The sequence below is a fragment of the Haematobia irritans genome, chromosome 5 (genome assembly GCF_050003625.1).
Source record: "Haematobia irritans isolate KBUSLIRL chromosome 5, ASM5000362v1, whole genome shotgun sequence".
Classification (NCBI taxonomy): Eukaryota; Metazoa; Arthropoda; class Insecta; order Diptera; family Muscidae; genus Haematobia; species Haematobia irritans.
In genome coordinates this window covers 149,839,984-149,863,451 of record NC_134401.1, presented here as the reverse complement: position 1 = coordinate 149,863,451, position 23,468 = coordinate 149,839,984, and the positions used below count along the sequence as shown (strand labels likewise).

At 36.5% G+C, this 23,468-nt stretch overlaps 1 protein-coding gene across 1 annotated transcript in view; it reads left to right on the top strand.

Annotated features, from left to right (window-relative positions):
- Positions 1 to 23,468, top strand: part of 5-HT1B (5-hydroxytryptamine (serotonin) receptor 1B) — a 151,213-nt gene that overhangs the window by 68,477 nt on the left and 59,268 nt on the right. The gene's annotated exons all lie outside the window — the stretch shown is intronic.

The window sequence follows — 23,468 nt, the reverse complement described above, 5'->3', positions numbered from 1 at the left end:
TATTGATTTTGGAAGAAATCGGTTCAGATTTAGATATAGCTCCCATATATATCTTTCGCCCGATATGCACTTATATGGACCCAGAAGTCAGACTTTTACCCTGATTTGCTTGAAATTTTGCACAAACATACCATTTGGTCCTACAGTCAAGTGTGCAAAATGTGATTGAAATCGGTTGAGATTTAGATATAGCTCCCATATATATCTTTCGCCCGATATGGACTTATATGGCTCCAGAAGCCAGAGTTTTACCCTAATTTGCTTGAAATTTTGCACCAGGAGAACAATAAATACTATAGTCAGGTATGCCAAATTTGATTGAAATCGGTTCAGATAGAGATATATCTCTCATATATATCTTTCGCCCGATATGGACTTATATGGCCCCAGAAGCCAGACTTTTAGCCCAATTTAGTTGAAATTTTGCACTAGGAGTACAATTAGTAGTGTAGTCAAGTGTGCTAAATTTTATTGCATTCGGTTCAGATTTAGATATAGCTCCCATATATATCTTTCGCCCGATTTTCCGTCATATGACCACAGAGTCCAAAGTTGTAGTCTGATTTACGTGAAATTTTGCACAGGGAGTAGAATTAAAATACTAAGTAAGCAAATTTGGTTGAAATCGGTTCAGATTTCTATATAGCTTCCATATATATGCTTTTCCGATTTGGGCAAAAATTACCACAATACCCACATTTTCCTTATAAAATCGCCACTGCTAAGTCGAAGCTTCTAAAAGTAACTCAAATTTTCCTTTATTTCTAATACATATCTATCGACCGATAAATCATAAATACACTTTTGCGAAGTTGCCTCAAAATTGGTTCAGATTAAAATGTTTCCCATATTATACCCTGCGCCACACTTTGAAACAGGGTATTATTATACCCTCCACCATAGGATGTGGGGTATATTAACTTTGTCATTCCGTTTGTAACACATCGAAATATTGCTCTAAGACCCCATAAAGTATATATATTCTGGGTCGTGGTGAAATTTTGAGTCGATCTGAGCATGTCCGTCCTTCCGACCGTCTGTTGAAATCACGCTAACTTCCGAACGAAACAAGCTATCGACTTGAAACTTGGCACAAGTAGTTGTTATTAATGTAGGTCGGATGGTATTGCAAATGGGCCATATCGGTCCACTTTTACGTATATCCCCCATATAAACGGACACCCAAATTTGGCTTGCGATTGCTCTAAGAGAAGCAAATTTCATCCGATCTGGCTGAAATTTGGTACATGGTGTTAGTATATTGTCCCTACCAACCATGCAAAAATTGGTCCACATCGGTCCATAATTATATATAGCCCCCATATAAACCGATCCCCCGATTTGGCTCCCAGAGCCTCTAAGAGAAACAATTTTCATCCGATCCGGCTGAAATTTGGAACTTGGTGTTAGTATATGGTCTCTATATGGTCATCCGATCCGTCTGAAATTTGGTACATGGTGTTAGTATATGGTCTCTATCAATCATGCTAGAATCGGTCCATATCGGTCAATATTTATATATAGCCCCCATATAAACCGATCCCGAGATTTCGCTTGCGGAGACTCAAAGAGAAGCAAATTTCATACGATCCGGCTGAAATTTGGTACATGGTGTTCCTATATTGTATCTAACAACCATACAAAAATTGGTCCACATCGCTTCATAATTATATATAGCCCCCATATTAACCGATCTCCAGATTTGGCTTGCGGAGCCTCTAAGAGAAGCATATTTCATCCGATCCGGTTGAAATCTGGTACATGTTGTAAGTATATGGTCTCTATCAGCCATGCCAAAATTGGTCCATATTGGTTCATAATTATATATAGCACCATATAAAACGATCCCCAGATTTGACCTCCGGAGACTCTTGAAGGAGCAAAATTCATCCGATCCGTTTGAAATTTGGTATATTTCACTAGTGTATGGACGAAAACAACCATGCCAAAAATGGTCCGTATCGATCTATATTATGTATAGCCCCCAAATAAACCGATCTCCAATCACAGAAAAATCACGATTGCCACTCGAGCCAAAAATAATCTACCAAAATTTTATTGCCATACAAAAATTTTGTAAAATTTTTATATTTCTATAGAAAATTTTTTTAAAAATTTTATTTCTATAGAAAATTTTGTCAACTTTTAGGAAATTTTTGTAGTTAGGAAATTTTGTCAAAATAAAGGGTGATTTGTTAAGAGCTTGATAACTTTTTTTTTTAAAAAAACGCATAAAATTTGCAAAATCTCATCGGTTCTTTATTTGAAACGTTAGATTGGTCCATGACATTTACTTTTTGAAGATAATTTCAGTTAAATGTTGACCGCGGCTGCGTCTTAGGTGGTCCATTCGGAAAGTCCAATTTTGGGCAACTTTTTCGAGCATTTCGGCCGGAATAGCCCGAATTTCTTCGGAAATGTTGTCTTCCAAAGCTGGAATAGTTGCTGGCTTATTTCTGTAGACTTTAGACTTGACGTAGCCCCACAAAAAATAGTCTAAAGGCGTCAAATCGCATGATCTTGGTGGCCAACTTACCGGTCCATTTCTTGAGATGAATTGTTCTCCGAAGTTTTCCCTCAAAATGGCCATAGAATCGCGAGCTGTGTGGCATGTAGCGCCATCTTGTTGAAACCACATGTCAACCAAGTTCAGTTCTTCCATTTTTGGCAACAAAAAGTTTGTTAGCATCGAACGATAGCGATCGCCATTCACCGTAACGTTGCGTCCAACAGCATCTTTGAAAAAATACGGTCCAATGATTCCACCAGCGTACAAACCACACCAAACAGTGCATTTTTCGGGATGCATGGGCAGTTCTTGAACGGCTTCTGGTTGCTCTTCACTCCAAATGCGGCAATTTTGCTTATTTACGTAGCCATTCAACCAGAAATGAGCCTCATCGCTGAACAAAATTTGTCGATAAAAAAGCGGATTTTCTGCCAACTTTTCTAGGGCCCATTCACTGAAAATTCGACGTTGTGGCTCGTTAGTAAGTCTATTCATGATGAAATGTCAAAGCATACTGAGCATCTTTCTCTTTGACACCATGTCTGAAATCCCACGTGATCTGTCAAATACTAATGCATGAAAATCCTAACCTCAAAAGAATCACCCTTTATAATTTCTATACAAAATTTTGTCAAAAATTTATTTCTATAGAAAATTTTTCCAAAATTTTATTTCTATAGAACATTTTGTCAAAATTTTATTTCTCTAGAAAATTTTGTCAAAATGTTATTTCTATAGAAAATTTATGAAGCATTTCATAGTTGGAGAAGAATATTTTGCAACATCTTCCAAAATATCAAGAATTCTACCAATCTAACAAACAGTAAAAAAATCTGCCATTTTTGGTAGACTCGTGTTCATAATTTTATATAGCCCCCATATAAAGCAACTCACATATTTAAATTCTGGCTTCATAATTACCGCATAAAAGTTCATATCGGTTCGTAATGATTTCTTCCATATATACCGCTCGAGAACTGAATGTATACACAGTCAATCGACCTTTCTTTTGTCTACTCTATATCCCGCATGGACTAACTTACAATTTAGAAGATGTTGTTAAGAAGTTTTTAGATGCCTTGCCATCGGCCGCAACCCAAGTAATTTAATTGTTGATGACCGTCTTTAGTAGAAGTTTCTACGCAATTCATGGTGGAGGGTAAATAAGATTCGGCCTGACAGAACTTATGGTCGTATATACTTGGTTTTTTTTTTTTTTTTGTTTATTTGGTATAAATTTTGTACTTTTTTGTTCGTTCTAAACGCAAACGATGTGTTTTTTCAGGAGGTTTCGGCAACATTGCGGTAACACCATAAAATGTTATACCATTTGTATGCAATCATCACACGATTCGATTCGGCCGAAGTTAAGGCCATATATACTGGTTTTAATTTTTGTTAATTTTGTTGGATCAATCGGCTTGTTTCAACTAAAAAATGTAATCTTTGATTTAAACCGTAGATTTGTCGAGCCCGGTTTGGCAATAATCATAGATTTTAAATATTTTCAGCTTGATTTTTTGAAAAACAATTCAAAATTTCAAATTTTATTTTTATTTCGGATTTTATTTCAGATTATATGGTCAAGCTATCTCGTCCTTTATTGCCCCTTCATTTTTTATAAGGCTAAGCCGTGTCTATGGCAGTACCTTCCTTTATAAAATTTTTAAAAAAAATCACTACAATATCTCACTTCAAATCTTATCAACAAAATTTATTGATGCTACCTGTAAGGCCACAACAGTTTCATATCATTAACCCATTAAACTTATTTAATACTATGATAATCAATGTGATACCCTTTCGTTATTTACAGACACACACACATACACATGAACATCAATAAAAACTTTTATTATTGAACATCAATCCCCACAATTTCATATCAATAAAGATAATTATGGTTTAAATGAACCTGACACAGAGCCACACACGTTCCATTCGCATTGGGAGTTGAATATATTGGCATGGGTATTTGGTCATATCACTGTCGTATTTAATTTCAGATAAGTTTTATTAAATAATAATAGTTTAATGTGGTCCCAATGCCAGCCCCTCGCCACCCCCTTCTCATCTGTTTTGTGTGCCATAACCTATGGACACCCCATCATACTAGGAAAGTTGTATGGGGTTTGAAGGATACTTGATTACCCATATAATCACAAAGTATACACGCCCAAGTATCATATGGGAATTATTACTGAGAGACTTATAGAGAGATATACACACACACATATAGATGTGGTTAAACACAGGGTGATGTAGTGATTTCATATAATTAAATTACACAAAATACTAAACGAAATGCCAAATATGCCACTATGGGCGCTGAGGCTATAAGTTAAAGTATGTGAATTGTAGCAAATATGAATTCCAAATAAACAAAAAAATAAAAAAAAAAATAAAGAGGTGTTATTTGACGGTAGCTGTCACTTTTGAAACTTTTATTCTCTGACAGTTGCTAATTAAAAACAAGTCCTTTCGTTTTGAAATGGCCGACCCAGATTTGCTGAACATACTCAAGACTCCGTGGATGCTGGAATGTATAAAAACGTAAATGACCAAGATTTTTCACCGACATCCTGATGCAAATCTTTGCAAAATTTATAACAATGGACTGATTTCTATATGTGATGCCACGGGATGCCACTTTAACCTAACGTTCTAAATTAGAGTTTTTTAATTTATGTTAACTTGAGCTTTTGGTGTTTATTGTATGGAAAAAAAGTAAGGAAAGTCTAAAGTCGGGCGGGGCCGACTACATTATACCCTGCACCACTTTGTAGATATAAATTTTGTAGATATAAATTTCCGTCAAATGTGTTGGGGCTATATATAAAGGTTTGTTAAATATCACTCGATCTGGAAAGAATTTGATAGACTTCTACAAAATCTATAGACTCAAAATTTAAGTTGGCTAATGCACTAGGGTGGAACACAATGTTAGTAAAAAACAAGTAAGGAAAGTCTAAAGTCGGGCGGGGCCGACTATATTATACCCTGCACCACTTTGTAGATCTAAATTTTCGATACCATATCACATCCGTCAAATGTGTTGGGTGCTATATATAAAGGTTTGTCCCAAATACATACATTTAAATATCACTCGATTTGGACAGAATTTGATAGACTTCTAAAAATCTATAGACTCAAAATTTAAGTCGGCTAATGCACTAGAGCGGAACACAATGTTAGTACAAAACAAGTAAGGAAAGTCTAAAGTCGGGCGGGGCCGACTATATTATACCCTGCACCACTTTGTAGAACTAAATTTTCGATACCATATCACATCCGTCAAATGTGTTGGGTGCTATATATAAAGGTTTGTCCCAAATACATACATTTAAATATCACTCGATTTGGACAGAATTTGATAGACTTTTACAAAATCTATAGACTCAAAATTTTATGTTGGCTAATGCATCAGGGTGGAACACAATTTTAGTAAAAAATATGGGAAACATTTAAATCTGAAGCAATTTTAAGGAAACTTCGCAAAAGTTCATTTATGATTTATCGCTCGATATATATGTGTAAGAAGTTTAGGAAAATTAGAGTCAGTTTTACAACTTTTCGACTAAGCAGTGGCGATTTTACAAGGAAAATGTTGGTATTTTGACCATTTTTGTCGAAATCAGAAAAACATATATATGGGAGCTATATCTAAATCTTAACCGATTTCAACCAAATTTGGCAGGCATAGCTACAATGCTAATTCTACTCCATGTGCAAAATTTCAACTAAACCGGAGCAAAAAATTGGCCTCTGTGGTCATATGAGTGTAAATCGGGCGAAAGCTATATATGGGAGCTATATATAAATCTGAACCGATTTCAATCAAATTTGGCACGCATATCTAGAATGCTAAATCTACTCCCTGTGCAAAATTTCAACCAAATTGGGCCAAAACTCGGGCTTCTGGGGCCATATAAATCCATATCGGGCGAAAAATATGTATGGAAGCTATATCTAAATCTGAACCGATTTCAATCAAATTTGGCACACATGACTATACTACCAATTGTGCTCCTTGTGCAAAATTTCAAGCTAATCGGGATAAAACTCTGGCTTCTGGGTCCATATAAGTGCATATCGGGCGAAAGATATATATGGGAGCTATATCTAAATCTGAACCGATTTCTTCCAAAATCAATAGGGATCTATTCTGAGCCAAAACACATAATTGTGCCAAATTTGAAGTCGATTGGACTAAAACTGCGACCTAGACTTTGATTACAAAAATGTGTTCACGGACAGACGGACAGACGGACAGACGGACATCGCTATATCGACTCAGGAACCCACCCTGAGCATTTTTGCCAAAGACACCATGTGTCTATCTCGTCTCCTTCTGGGTGTTGCAAACATATGCACTAACTTATAATACCCTGTTCCACAGTGTGGAGCAGGGTATACATATGGGGAACATGTAAATCTGAAGCAATTTTAAGGAAACTTCGCAAAAGTTTATTTATGATTTATCGCTCAATATGTATGTATTAGAAGTTTAGGAAAATTAGAGTCATTTTTAGAACTTTTGGACTAAGCAGTGGCGATTTTACAAGGCAAATGTTGGTATTTTGACCATGTTTGTCGAAATCAGAAAAACATATATATGGGAGCTATATCTAAATCTGAACCAAATTTGGCACGCATAGCAAAAATGCTAATTCTACTCTCTGTGCAAAATTTCAACTAAATCGGAGTTAAAAATTGGCCTCTGTGGTCATATGAGTGTGAATCGGGCGAAATCTATATATGGGAGATATATCTAAATCTGAACCGATTTCAACCAAATTTGGCACGCATAGCTACAATGCTAATTCTACTCCCTGTGCAAAATTTCAACTAAATCGGAGCAAAAAATTGGCGCTGTGGTCATATGAGTGTAAATCGGGCGAAAGCTATATATGGGAGATATATCCAAATCTGAACCGATTTCAACCAAATTCGGCACGCATAGTTCCAATGCTAATCCTACTCCCTGTGCAATATTTCAACTAAATCGGAGTTAAAAATTGGCCTCTGTGGTCATATGAGTGTAAATCGGGCGAAAACTATATATGGGGGATATATCCAAATCTGAACCGATTTCAACCAAATTTGGCACGCATAGTTACAATGCTAATTCTACTCCCTGTGCAAAATTTCAACAAAATCGGAGTTAAAAATTGGCCTCTGTGGTCATATGAGTGCAAATCGGGCGAAAGCTATATATGGGAGATATATCCAAATCTGAACCGATTTCAACCAAATTTGGCACGCATAGTTACAATGCTAATTCTACTCCCTATGCAAAATTTCAACTAAATCGGAGCACAAAATTGGCCTCTGTGGTCATATGAGTGTAAATCGGGCGAAAGCTATATATGAGAGCTATATCTAAATCTGAACCGATTTGGCGGATATTTTGCAAGTTTTTCGAGACCCATAAAATATTCGGGTGTACGGAATTTGAGGAAGATCGGTTGATATACACGCCAATTATGACCAGATCGGTGAAAAATATATATGGCAGCTATATCTAAATCTGAACCGATTTTTTCCAAAATCAAAAGGGATCGTCTTTGAGCCGAAACAGGACCCTATACCAAATTTTAGGACAATCGGACTAAAACTGCGAGCTGTACTTTGCACACAAAAATACATCAACAGACAGACAGACAGACGGACAGACAGACAGACGGACATCGCTAAATCGACTCAGAATTTAATTCTAAGCCGATCCGTATACTAAAAGGTTGGTCTATGATTACTCCTTCTTGGCGTTACATACAAATGCACAAACTTATTATACCCTGTACCACAGTAGTGGTGAAGGGTATAAATAGGGGACAAATTTAAATCTGAAGCAATTTTAAGGAAACTTCGCGAAGGTTTATTTATGATTTATCGTTCGATATATATGTATTAGAAGTTTAGGAAAATTAGAGCCATTTTTACAACTTTTCGACAAAGCAGTGGCGATTTAACAAGGAAAATGTTGGTATTTTTACCATTTTTGTCGAAATCAGAGAAACATATATATGGGAGCTCTATCTAAATCTGAACCGGTTTCAATCAAATTTGGTACACAATACTATATTACTGATTGTACTCCTAGTGCAAAATTTCAACCAAATTAGGCCAAAACTCTGGCTTCGGGGGCCATATAAGTCCATACCAGGCGAAAAATATATATGGAAGCTATATCTAAATCTGAATCGATTTCAATCAAATTCGGCACACATGACTATACTACCAATTGTACTCCTTCTGCAAAATTTCAAGCTAATGGGGATAAAACTCTGGCTTCTGGGCCCATATAAGTGCATATCGGGCGAAAGATATATATGGGAGCTATAACTAAATCTGAACCGATTTCAACCAAACTTGGCACGCATAGCTATAATGCTAAATATACTCCCTGTGCAAAATTTCAACCAAATTGGGCCAAAACTCTGGCTTTTAGGACCATATTAGTCCATATCGGGCGAAAGATATATATGGGAGCTATATCTAAATTTGACCCGATTTAAATCAAATTTTTCACACTTGACTATACTACTAATTGTACTTCTAGTGCAAAATTTCAACCAAATTCGGCCAAAAATCTGGCTTCTGGGGCCATATAAGCCCATATCGGGCGAAAGATATATATGGGAGCTATACCTAAATCTGAACCGATTTCAATCAAATTTTGTACACTTGACTATACGACAAAGTGTTATGTTTGTACAAAATTTCAAGCAAATCGGTATAAAACTCTGGCTGCTGGGTCCATATTAGTGCATATCGGGCGAAAGATATATATGGGAGCTATATCTATATCTGAACCGATTTCTTCCAAAATCAATAGTGTTCTATTCTGACCCAAATTAAGAACATGTGCCAAATTTGAAGGCGATTGGACTTAAATTGCGACCTAGACTTTGATCACAAAAATGTGTTCACAGACAGACGGACGGACAGATGGACAGACGGACATGGTTATATCGACTCAGGGACCCACCCTGAGCATTATTGCCAAAGACACCATGTGTCTATCTCGTCTCCTTCTGGGTGTTACAAACATATGCACTAACTTATAATACCCTGTTCCACAGTGTGGCGCAGGGTATAACAAGTAAGTAAAGTCTAAAGTCGGGCGGGGCCGACTATATTATACCCTTCACCACTATATACACAAACATTTGTGTTACCATCTCAACTACTTCAAATTTGCTGGGAGCTGTATAAAGGTTTGCGTTTCTAGATACAAATACTTTTAATGGAGACAATTTTTTGTATTTCTACAAAATCTGTAGAATTAAAATTTAAATCGGATAACGCCCTGGGATGAAACACAATGTTAGTAAAAAAATATGGGACATATGAAGTGAGAGAAATTTTAATGCAATTGTACAAAAGAGCATTTATGATTTATCAGGCGATACATATGTATTCGAGATATAGGAGAATTTTAGTAATATTTACAATTTTTGCTACTCATCAGTGGTGATTTTACAAGGATATTGGTTAGATCTCGCCAAGATATGTGGTCAAGTGTGGGTTGTGATATATTATTTGGTAAAGTCGGGCGACTTGGAGCCTTATTTAAAACTCAACCGTTCTGTGGAAATTCTGACATTACAGTGTATAGAATATGACTAAGATATGGGGAAATCATCACAGAATTTTGTATAAAGTCAGAGAATTTTGGCCATATTTGTATAAACCGGAAAAACGAATATATGGAGGCTTTATCTAAACCTGAACCAAATTAGATCAAACTTGACACACTTAAATATCATACTATATATATTCTCCGTTGAAACTATCCAGTCAATTGGAGGAAAATCCCATTGAAAATGGGTCTAAAATATGAAAAAGTCTACCATATTTCCCCATCTCTGGTGTACGTATATATGGGAACTATATATAATCTGAACCGATTTTGACTAAATATGACATGCATAGTTAGAATAATAATACTGCAATCTCTGCAAAATTTCACGTAAATGGGAGTATAACTTTGGCTCCCGTGGTCATATGAGTGTAAATCGGGCGAAATATATATATGGGAGCTATATCTAAATCTGAACCGATTTCAACCAAATTTGGCACACTTACCGATACTATTAAACGTACTCCTTGTGCACAATTTGAAGCAAGTCAGGGCAAAACTCTGGCTTTTGAGGCAATATAAGTCCAAATCGGACGAAAAATATATATGGGAGCTATATCTAAATCTGAACCGATTTCAACCAAATTTGGCACATTTACCGATACTATTAAACGTACTCCTTGTGCAAAATTTGAAGCAAGTCAGGTCAAAACTCTGGCTTTTGAGGCCATATAAGTCCAAATCGGACGAAAGATATATATGGGAGCTATATCTAAATCTGAACCGATTTTAACCAAATTTGGCACACATAACGAAACCGTTAAACCTACCTCTCGTATAAAATTTTAAGCAAGTCAGGGCAAAACTCTGGCTTCTGAGGTCATATAAGTGCAAATCGGACGAAAGATATATATGGAAGCTATATCTAAATATGAACCGATTTCAATCAAATTTACCAAACATTGGTAGAATGCCAACTCTACTCTTTGTGCAAAATTTCACGAAAATCGGTAGTAAACTTTGGCCTCTGTTGCCATATGAGTCTAAATCGAACGAAAGATATATATGGGAGCTATATCTAAATCTGAACCGATTTGGATAATATTTTGCAAGATTTTCGAGACTCATAAAATATTCGGATATACGGAATTTGAAGAACAGCGGTTGATAAACACGCCAATTATAACCAGATCACAATGGACTGAATAGTCTAAGTGAGCCTGAATCTTAATCGGGCTGCCACTTTAACCTAACCAGATCGGGGATAAATATATATGACAGCTATATCTAAATCTGGAACGATTTTTTCCAAAATCAATAGCGATCGTCTTTGTTCTCCAAAACGACCCTATGCCAAATTTGAGGACGATCGGAGTTAAACTGCGACCTGTACTTTGCGCACAAAAATACATGAACAGACAGACAGACGGACGGACAGACAGACAGACGGACATCGCTAAATCGACTCAGAATTTAATTCTAAGACGATCGGTATACTAAACGATGGGTCTCAGACTTTTCCTTCTTGGCGTTACAAACAAATGCACAAACTTATTATACCCTGTACTACAGTAGTTGTGAAGGGTATAAATATACCAGGGGGAAGTAGGGGAAGAGCCATTACTAGGTTGTTGGAGACTATATATTAATACCATGTACAAAATTTCAGCAGCATCGGATGAAATTTGCTTCTCTTATAGCAGCCGCAAGCCAAATCTGGGGATCTATATATAATTATGGACCGATGTGGACCAATTTTTGCACGATTATTAGAGACAATATACCAACACTATGTACAAAATTTCAGCCGGATCGGATCCAATTTTCTTTTCTTAGAGGCTCCGCAAGCCAAAACTGGTGATCGGTTTATATGGGGGCTATACGTAAAAGTGGGCTATATATAATTATGAAACGATGTGGACCAATTTTTACTAGGTTGTTGGAGACCATATATTAATACCATGTACAAAATTTCAGCCGCATCGGATGAAATTTGCTTCTCTTATAGCACCCGCAAGCCATATCTAGGGATCTATATATAATTATGGACCGATGTGGACCAATTTTTGCACGATTATTAGAGACCATATACCAACACTATGTACAAAATTTCAGCCGGATCGGATCCAATTTTCTTTTCTTTGAGGCTCCGCAAGCCAAATCTGGGGATCGGTTTATATGGAGGCTATATATAATTATGGACCGATGCGGACCAATTTTTGCACGATTATTAGAGACCATATACCAACACTATGTATGCAATTTCAGACGAATTGGATGAAATTTACTTCTCTTAGAGGAGCAGCAAGCCAAATCTGGGGATCGGTTTATATGGAGGCTATATATAATTATGGACCGATGTGGACCAATTTTTGTACGGTTATTAGAGACCATATACCAACACTATGTACAAAATTTCAGCCGGATCGGAACCAATTTTCTTTTCTTAGAGGTTTCGCAAGCCAAATCTGGTGATCGGTTTATATGGGGGCTATACGTAAAAGTGGTCCAATATGGCCCATTTGCAATACCGTTCGTCCTATATCAGTAACAACTACTTAAGCCAAGTTTCAAGTCGATATCTTGTTTCGTTCGGAAGTTAGCGTGATTTCAACAGACGGACGGACGGACATGCTTAGATCGACTCAGAATTTCACCACGACCCAGAATATATATACTTTAAAGAGCCTTAGAGCAATATTTCGATGTGTTAGAAACAGAATAACAAAGTTAAAGGGTGATACGGTCAAAATTTGGTCAAGGGAAAACGCGTGTAAATCGGTGAAATCGTTTATTTAAAAAATCAAATTAAATTTCTTTTTCAAGTTCAATTAGTATAAAATTCAGGAAAAATATTCAGTTAGGCTTTCGCTTTTCCAAATCCGAATTGCCGGGCCTCACGCTTGACACCTGCCATCAGATTTTGTACAGCCACCTTGTCCACCTTCTTCGCCGCAGAAAGCCAGTTTGCCTTGAACTGCTGCTCGTCCTTAGCAGTTTTTTTGGTCTTCTTTAGGTTCCGCTGGACAATAGCCCAATATTTCTCAATTGGGCGGAGCTCTGGCGTGTTGGAAGGGTTCTTGTCCTTGGGAACCACCTGCACGTTGTTGGCGGCGTACCACTCCATGGCCTTTTTTATCGTAATGGCAAGATGCCAAATCCGGCCAAAACAGTACGGAACAACCGTGTTTCTTCAGGAAAGGCAGCAGACGTTTATTCAAACACTCTTTCACGTAAATTTCTTGGTTGACAGTCCCGGAAGCTATGAAAATGCTGCTTTTCAAGCCACAGGTACAGATGGCTTGCCAAACCAGATATTTCTTTGCGAACTTTGACAGTTTTATGTGCTTGAAAATATCTGCTACCTTTCCCCTTCATTTTGCCGTATAAAACTCCTGTCCCGGAAGCTGCTTGTAGTCGGCTTTGACGTAGGTTTCGTCGTCCATTACCACGCAGTCAAACTTCTTCAGCATCGTCGTGTACAGCCTCCGGGATCGCGCTTTGGCCGTCGTGTTTTGTTTATCATCGCGATTTGGAGTCACTACCTTCTTGTAAGTCGATAGTCCGGCTCGTTTTTTGGCTCGATGCACGGTTGTAGACGATACACCCAGCTTATTTGCGGCATCTTGGAGAGAGAGGTTAGGGTTTCGCTTGAAACTACCGGCAACTCACTTTGTCGTCTCAGCGGCTTCCGGTTTTCGATTTCCCCCCGATCCAGACTTCCTGGCTGTCGACAAACGTTCCCCAAACACTTTAATTACATTTGTAACGGTTGATTTGGCAACTTTTAGCGATTTTTCCAGCTTTGCGTGCGAGTAGCTCGGATTTTCGCGATGATACGCTGCTCTTCTTGCTTGGACGGCATTTTGACAACTGAAGAGTGAATTCCAAAATCAAAATAGGAGCAACATTCTACACACACACACCTTCCAAATGAGGGGTGTTCAGGTTTTTTAAATGTAAAATTGAAAGAAATACGTCAAGTTTATATTGACCAAATTTTGACCGTATCACCCTTTAATATACCCCCATCCTATGGTGGAGGGTATAATTATGCCATTACTAAAATCATATATTGTCGAAAGTTCGGTCTAGACGTATTGTAAGTGTTCGCCATGGAAGAATTTTCTTTCTCATAATAGCATTTTTGAATAGAATTTTGATTTATTCTAAAAAAATAAGACTATTTTTGATTGACTCCAAGCAAAAAAAAGAGGAATTACTTCATATTTAATGGCAGGAAAGCCAAACAAGGATATCGTTAGAATCAACAAGCATTTAAATGTGAATAAATCCTTTGGTTCATATATCAATACGTTAAATGGACTTCGGACAACAGAGTCTTCAATACACATCATATATGATAAATGTCTTTTTTATACCCTCCACCATAGGATGGGGGGTATATTATCTTTGTCATTCCGTTTGTAACACATCGAAATATTGCTCTAAGACTCCATAAAGTATATATATTCTGGGTCGTGGTGAAATTCTGAGTCGATCTAAGCATGTTCGTCCGTCCGTCCGTCCGACCGTCCGTCCGTCCGTCCGTCTGTTGAAATTACGCTAACTTCCGAACGAAACAAGCTATCGACTAGAAACTTGGCACAATTATATGTTATCGATGTAGGTCGGATGGTATTGAAAATGGGCCTTATCGGTTCACTTTTACGTATAGCCCCCATATAAAGGGACCCTCAGATTTGGCTTGTGGAGCCTCTAACAGAAGCATATTTCATCCGATCCAGCTGAAATTTGGTACATGATGTTGGTATATGGTCTCTAACAACCATGCAAAAATTGTTCCATATCGGTCCTTAATTATATATAGCCCCCATATAAACCGATCCCCAGATTTGGCTTGTGGAGCCTCTAAGAGAAGCATATTTCATCCGATCCGGCTGAAATTTGGTACATGGTGTTGGTATATGGTGTCTAACAATCATGCAAAAATTGGTCCACATCGGTCCATAATTATATATAGCCCCCCATATAAACCGATCCCCAGATTTGGCTTGCGGAGCCTCAAAGAGAAGCAAATTTCATCCGATCCGGCTGAAATTTGGTATATGATGTTGGTATATGGTCTCTAACAACCATGCAAAAATTGGTCCACATCGGTCCATAATTATATATAGACCCCATATAAACCGATCTCCAGATTTGGCTTGCGAAGCCTCAAGGTTAGGTTAGGTTAAAGTGGCAGCCCGATTAAATTTCAGGCTCACTTACACTATTCAGTCCATTGTGATACCACATTTAACTAAAAGTACCTATTACATATGGGCACTTCTAGTCTTAACCACTGAACCTTCTCTATTATTTACTTTTGTGGAACCAACCAGATTGCTCCAAAAATATTAACAAACTGCTTAAGTTAACGTTTTCCAGGTCAGCCAGTAATCTAAAGCTATATGCTCCTAAAATTCGCTTACGCCTTACACAAAAAGCAGGACACTCACACAAGAGGTGTTTAATTGATTCCTTTTCCTCCACGTCATGACAACTTATACAATAGTCATTATACTTCGCACCTATAGTTTTTGCAAATTCGCCTATCAGGCAGCGACCCGTTATAGCAGATATTAGGAGTGCTATCTGACGCCTTGAGAACACTAGCATATCTAGTGTGCGGTTTAAGTTTAAATGGGGCCATATTTGCTTGGTGTCGTTACAACCCTTTCAATTTTCCCATCGAATATTGGCCATCATAACAGCCTTCTTACGCAGTAAGAGCTTGCAGGTGGCCAGAGGCATACCAACAGATTCTAGTTCCCCTGGAATATGTAAGGTAGTTCCTAGCCTTGCTAACACATCTGCTTCACAGTTCCCCGGTATGTTCCTATGGCCAGGCACCCATATTAGGTGAATATTGTACTGCTCAGCCATCTCGTTGAGAGATTTGCGGCAGTCTATGGCCGTTTTTGAGTTAAGTAACACAGAGTCCAAGGATTTTATTGCAGGTTGACTGTCTGAGTAGATATTAATGCCAATATTTGTTGGAACATTGCTTCTCAGCCAATTCACCACCTCTCTTATTGCCAATATTTCAGCCTGAAAAACACTACAGTGATTAGGTAATCTTTTCGCTATTCGAATTTCCAGATCTTTAGAATATACTCCGAACCCCACTTGTCCATTCAATTTGGAGCCATCAGTATAGAAATCTATATATCTTTTATTCCCCGGGGTCTGTGTACACCACGCCTCACTGTTGGGAATTAGAGTTTCAAACTTTTTGTCGAAAAGTGGTTTTGCCAGGGTGTAATCCACTACGTTAGGCACATCTGGCATTACTTTGAGGACCGAACTATGACCGTACATTTTTCCGACCACAGCGATAGCTCGCGCAGCCGCACAGCCGTTGTTGCAGCTGACTGTTTGGCCAAAATGTCTAAAGGCAATAGATGTAGCATGACATTAAGGGAGTCTGTTCCTGTCTTACTAAATGCGCCTGAGATACATAGCTTATGCCATACGCTGAACTTTATCTAAACAAGTCGGTTTCTGAAGTGCCGGCCACCAGACTACAACACCATATAGCATTATAGGTCTAACCACTGCCGTGTATAGCCAATGCACAATTTTTGGTCTTAGTCCCCACTTTTTCCCTATTGCCTTTTTGCACGAGTACAAAGCTACCGTGGCTTTTCTCGCCCTCTCTTCAATATTAAGCCTAAAATTCAGCTTCCTGTCCAAAATAACGCCAAGGTATTTTGCACACTCACCAAAGGGAATTTCAGTACCCCCTAAGGAAATGGGCCTAACTGTGGGAGTTTTGCGATCTTTGCAGTACATGACTATATCTGTCTTTGCTGGATTTACACCAAGACCATTATCTTTCGCCCATTTCTCAGTCATCCGGAGAGCTCTCTCAAAGAGAAGCAAATTGCGTACGATCCGGCTGAAATTTGGTACATGGTATTGGTATATGGTCCCTAACAACCGTGCAAAAATTGGTCCACATCGGTCCATAATTATACATAGCGCCCATATAAACCGATTCCCAGATTTGGCTTGCGAAGTCTCCAAGAGAAGCAAATTTCATCCAATCCGGTTGTAATTTGGAACATGGTGTTAGTATATGATCTTTAACAACCGTGCCGAAATTGGTCCATATCGGTCCATAATTATATATAGCCCCCCATATAAAACGTTCTCCAGATTTGACCTCCGGAGCCTCTTGGAGGAGCAAAATTCATCCGATCCGGTTCAAATTAGGAACGCGGTGTTAGCATATGGTCGCTAAGAACCATACCAAAATTGGTCCAATCACACAAAAATTGGTCCATATCGGTTCATAATCATGGTTGCCACTAGAGCCAAAAATAATCTACCAAAATTTTATTTCTATAGAAAATTTTGTCAAAATTTTATTTCTATAGAAAATTTTGTCAAAATTTTATTTCTAGAAAAAATTTTGTTAAAATTTTATTCCGTTCATAATAAAATTTTCATCATTGTGAAAATTTTATTTCTATAGAAAATTTTGTCAAAATTTTATTTCTATAGAAAATTTTGTTCAAATTTTATTCGGTTCATAATCATGGTTGCCACTCGAGCCAAAAATAATATACCAAGATTTTATTTCTATAGAAAATTTTGTCAAAAGTTTATTTCTATAGAAAATTTTCTTAAAATTTTATTTTTGAAGAAATTTTTGTCAAAATTTTCTTTCTATAGAAAATTTTCTCAAAATTTTTATTTCTTTGGAAAATTTTGTGAAAATTTCATTTCTAGAGAAAATTTTGTTAAAATTTTATTTCTGTAGAAAATTTTGTCAAAATTGTATGTCTACTATGTCAAACTGAATTATATACGTATTGGATCGATCTTTTTTGATATAATATATACCACGTATGGACTTACATACAATTTAGAAGATGGTGTTAAGAGGTTTTAAGATACCTTTCCATCGCAAGCGTTACCGCAACTTAAGAAATTCGATTGTGGATGGCAGTGTTTAGAAGAGGTTTCTACGCAATCCATGATGGAGGGTACATAAGGAGGGCCGAACTTACGGCCGTATATACTTGTTTTTATTATTTTTAGAATAAAGATCAGACAATGGTAATGTCAACGCACTGCAAATATTTAATAAAATATATTATATTTAAATTTAGTAATAATCACCCACTTTTAGTTATATTTAAAAATATAAGTAAAATTCCCAAAAAAAAAAAGAATATATTCCACGAAAACCCTATGTCTCATACCTAGCATTTGTTTATCACTACAGGTGGCTATACTAACAGACAGACAGACAGACAGACACTTTAAATGTCGTTCGCTTTCATTTTGCTGTCGAAAGTGTCTGGCTGAGGACATTTAAAAATCACAACAACACCTGTTTCAATTTCCCTTTGTTTGTCATTTTTCACATTTTTATCACAAAGCTCTTAAAGCTTTTTTCTTCCATTTCACTTCACGCCGTTGACAATAGAAGAGGAATCGCTAGGGGAAGATTAAAAAAAAAACACACGCTCAAGAATAATAAACACAGACCGACACAAAGGACCCTCCTTGTGTGGGTAAGAGGGTATGTGAGTGCACATAATCGGTTTAGTTGTTTCCGTTTTATTTGCTCTTGAAAACATGAACCTTGCCGGTTTCAACGAATTGTGGCTAAAAATGTCATGTTTAAAGGGTTCCATATATATAAAAGTAAAAATATGAAAATGACTTTAAGATTCTAGTTGTAAAATATTTTTGGAATGTGACAATGTTTGTCTTGAGTCTAAAAATATTAAAATGTTTATAAAACAGAAAACGTCAAATAAATATTACTAATAAATTATAGATAGAAGTGTGGATATTTATAGAATAGTTTTCATGTGGCCAAACAATTTTAGAGTATAGCAGTCTTCGCCGGTATGATTGGGTTAGGCATAAATATTTTCTTTAAATTTAAATTAAATTAAATTTAATTTTTTTAATGGCTTCCCAGCAAAAAAAGCGTCGCCAAAAAAGTAATGAAAATGTTCTTTTTGTATCCGGAAGTGGTGCAAAATTGACGCAGAAGCGATGAATTTAACATGGGCTTGTCATAGGACGGAAGTCCTCCATTTCAACAGCCGTTGCACTGAATTTGCATCACTTCTTTAGGTGTGATCCGAATTCAATGTTTTGGACGTAAATTAAAAAATTCTGTGATATTTTGTCAAATAAAGATTTTTTGGAATTTTTTATAATTTTTAATGGATTCTAACGCTTGTCGGAAACGTTTGACCTCAAATATGTTCAAAAATTCACAATTTATTCAGATTGGATTTAGCATTTTTTTCGACAAAATTTAAATGATTTGTACCATTTTATGAATTCTTACTCTGTTTTTAACCTATTTGAAGCAAAAAAGTTAAAATTACTCATTAAAAGTATGAAACAAACAAGTTATAAGAAATTGAATTAAAAGAACTTCCTGGGTAGTTAAAATAAAGAACATCATTGGAAGTGCATCTTCTGGAAGTGCTTTTAAAGTTGTGCCATTGGAAGTACTTCCAAAATTTTTTGCTGGGTTATTAATAATAATATAAAAATTTTGTGAGAGAATGTCAGCTTTTCAGAGATAATGTTATACTCTCCTATTTTAAGAGATTGCATTAAATAGCGGCCGTGAAAGGACTTCTAAAATATACCTTTTATCCAAATTTAATGTCAACAGATTTAACAAGTAAATATAGCAGTAAGTTCGGCCTGGTCGAATCCCCAGCAAAAAAATGGGTCGCCAAAAAAGTAGTGAAAATGTTTTTTTTTGGATCCGTAAGTGGTGCAAAATTGGCGCAGTAGCGACGATTTTAACATGGACTTGTCATAGGACGGATGTCCACCATTTCAACAGACGTTGCACTGAATTTGCATCACTTCTTAAGGTGTGATGTGAATCCAGTGATTTGGATGTGAATAAAGAAATTTTGTGATATTGTGACGAATAAATAATTTTTAAATTTTTTTTATGATTTTTTATGCATTATAACGCTTGTCTGGAACGTTTGACATCAAATATTTTCAAAAATTAGTAATTTTTGAAAACAAGTATATACGGCCGTAAGTTCGGCCAGGCCGAATCTTATGTACCCTCCACCATGGATTGCGTAGAAACTTCTACGAAAGACTGTCAGCCACAATCGAATTACTTGGGTTCTTAACATCGATTACTAAATGGTGAGCTAGTCCATACATGGTATATATTAGACAAAAAATATATGTATAGGTAAGTCTACAAATAATTACGAATTGACATGGACTTTTGCACGGTACGTAGAGAGCCTGAATTGAAATATGAACTCGAGTGTACCAAAAATGCCAGATTTTTTACTGTTTAGTAGATTGGTAGAATTCTTGATGTTTCGGAAGATTTTGCAATATATTCCTCTCCAACTATGAAATGCTTCATAAATTTTCTATAGAAATAACATTTTGACACAATTTTCAACGGAAATAAAATTTTGACAAAATTTTCTACAGAAATAAAATTTTGACAAAATTTTCAATAGAAATAAATTTTTGACAAAATTTTCAATAGAAATAAATTTTTGACAAAATTTCCTAAAGAAATAAAATGTTTACAAAATTTTCTATAGAAATAAAATTTTGATAAAATGCTATAGAAATACAAAATTTTGACAAAATTTTCTTAGCAAAAAATTTTGGTACACTATTTTTGGCTCGAGTGGCAATCGTGATTTTTCTGTGATTGGGGATCGGTTTATTTGGAGGCTATATATAATATAGATCAATACGGACCAATTTTGGCATGGTTGTTATCGGCCATACACTAGCAAAATGTACCAAATTTTAACCAGATCGGATGAATTTTGCTCCTCCAAGAGGCTCCGTAGGTCAAATCTGGGTATCGGTTTATATAAGTGCTATATATAATTATTGACCGATATGGACCAATTTTTGCATTGTTGTTAGAGACTATATACCAACACCACGTATTAAGTTTCACCCGAATCGGATGAAATATGCTTCTCTTTAAGGCGCCGCAAGCCAAATCTGGGGATCAGTTTATACGGGGACTATATATAATTATTGACCGATGTGGACTAATTTGTGCATGCTTGTTAGAGACAGTATACTCACACCATGTACCAAATTTCAACCAGATCGAATGAAATTTGCTTCTCTTGGAGGCTCCGCAAGGCAAATCTGGGCATCGGTTTATATGGAGGCTATATATAATTATGAAACGATGTAGATAAATTTTTGCATAGTTGTTAGAGACTATATACCAACATCATGTATCAAATCTCAGTCGGATCGGATGAAATTTGCTTCGCTTTGAGGCTCCTCAAAACAAATCTGGGGACCGGTTTATATGGGGCCTATATATAGTTATAAACCGATGTGGACCAAATTTTGTATGGTTGTTAGAGATCATATACCAATACCATGTACCGAATTTCAGCCTGATCGGATGAAATTTGCTCCTCCAAGAGGCTCCGGAAGTCAAATCTGGGGATCGGTTCATATGGGGACTATATATAATTATTGACCGATATGGACCAATTTTTGCATAGTTGTTAGAAACTATATACCAACACCATGTTCCAAAGTTGTTAGAGACTATATACCAACATCATGTACCAAATCTCTGCCGGATCGGATGAAATTTGCTTCTCTTTGAGGCTCCTCAAGACAAATCTGGGGACCGGTTTATAGGGGGCTATATATAGTTATAAACCGATGTGGACCAATTTTTGCATGGTTGTTAGAGACCATATACCAATACCATTATCCGAATTTCAGCCGGATCGAATGAAATTTGCTGCTCCAAGGGGCTCCTCAAGACAAATCTGGGGACCGGTTTATATGGGGGCTATATATAATTATGAACCGATGTGGACCAATTTTTGCATGGTTGTTAGAGACTAGAGGTCTGCAAAATTCCATTTGTAAATGCAGAGTACACGTGTACTTGCTACATGAGTACATCTATTTGAAGGAATCGCAAAACACTTGGTACACATTTTGATGAACACCAAAAGCCACGAGTAACTTCTTGTTGCTACTCTGATGTCTTCACTACCAACAAACACATATTCCTCTTTCTCTCTTATTGAAGTGTACTCAGAGTGATCACGTCGAGTACGTTGCGAGAACAAAACTTCATAGAGTACTCCATGTACCACGTGCAGTTTCAGAAATACAAAAAAACAGTTAATCTCCATAATATATGTTTTGGTTTGTTATAAAGAACGGCAAACGTTAAGGTAAGTGTGTGACATACATAAATATATGAAATATGTGATATACATACATATCTATGATTAATAATAATGGAAAGTTTTGCTTCGCACATAACTGAGAAATACTTGTGGTACCACGTGAAGTGAATAGAATCCATGTTGTACTTTTTCTCAAGTACTTGCATTTTTATTGTTCCTTTTTTTCGGAACACATATTTTTTCGGATAAGTACTTGGTGGTATTTGACAAGCAAGTGTTCTCTTCACTTCACTACTCGCGCTCTGAGAGAAAGATAGTGTATGAACTATATTCGACAGCGAATTGCATACATGTAGTGAAAAGTTATTCGATGCAGACCTCTATTAGAGACCATATACCAACACCATGTACATAATTTCAGGCAGTTGGTATGAAATATGCCTATGCTAGAGGCTCCGCAAGCCAAATCTGGGAATGCGTTTATATAGGGGCTATACGTAAAAGTGAACCGATATGGCCCATTTGCAATACCATCCGACATCAATACCAACTATTTGTCCCAAGTTTCAATTCGATAGCTTGTTTCGTTCGGAAGTTAGCGTAATTTTAACAGACGGACGGACAGAGGAACGGACATGCGTAGATAGACTCAGAATTTCACTACGACCCAGAATATATATATTCTATGGGGTCATAGAGCAGCATTTTGATGTGTTAAAAACGGATTGACAAAGTTAATATACCCCCCCCCCCCATCCTATGGTGGAGGGTATAAAAATATTATTGTTTAACTACCCAGCAAAAAAAAAATTGGAATTGCTTCTAAAGGCACAACTTCAAAAGTACTCCCAAAAATTTCCTCCCAAAGATGTTCTTTATTTTTTTATAACTACTCAGGAAGTTCTTTTAATTCAAATTTTTGTAACTCGGTTTTTTTGATATTTTTGAAAGGAAATTTTAACTTTTTTTGTATCAAATAGTTTAAAAACAAGATAAGGATTAACAAAATGGTACAAATTATTAAAATTTTTCGAAAAAAATGCTAAATCCATTCTAGAAAAATTGTCCATTTTTTTCAAATATTTGATGTTAGACGTTTAAGCGGTACAATGCTTTAAGATCCCAAAAAAGTTATAAAATAATAAAATAAAATATAATAATAATATAAAAATAATAATAAAATAAATAATTATTTGGAAAATTA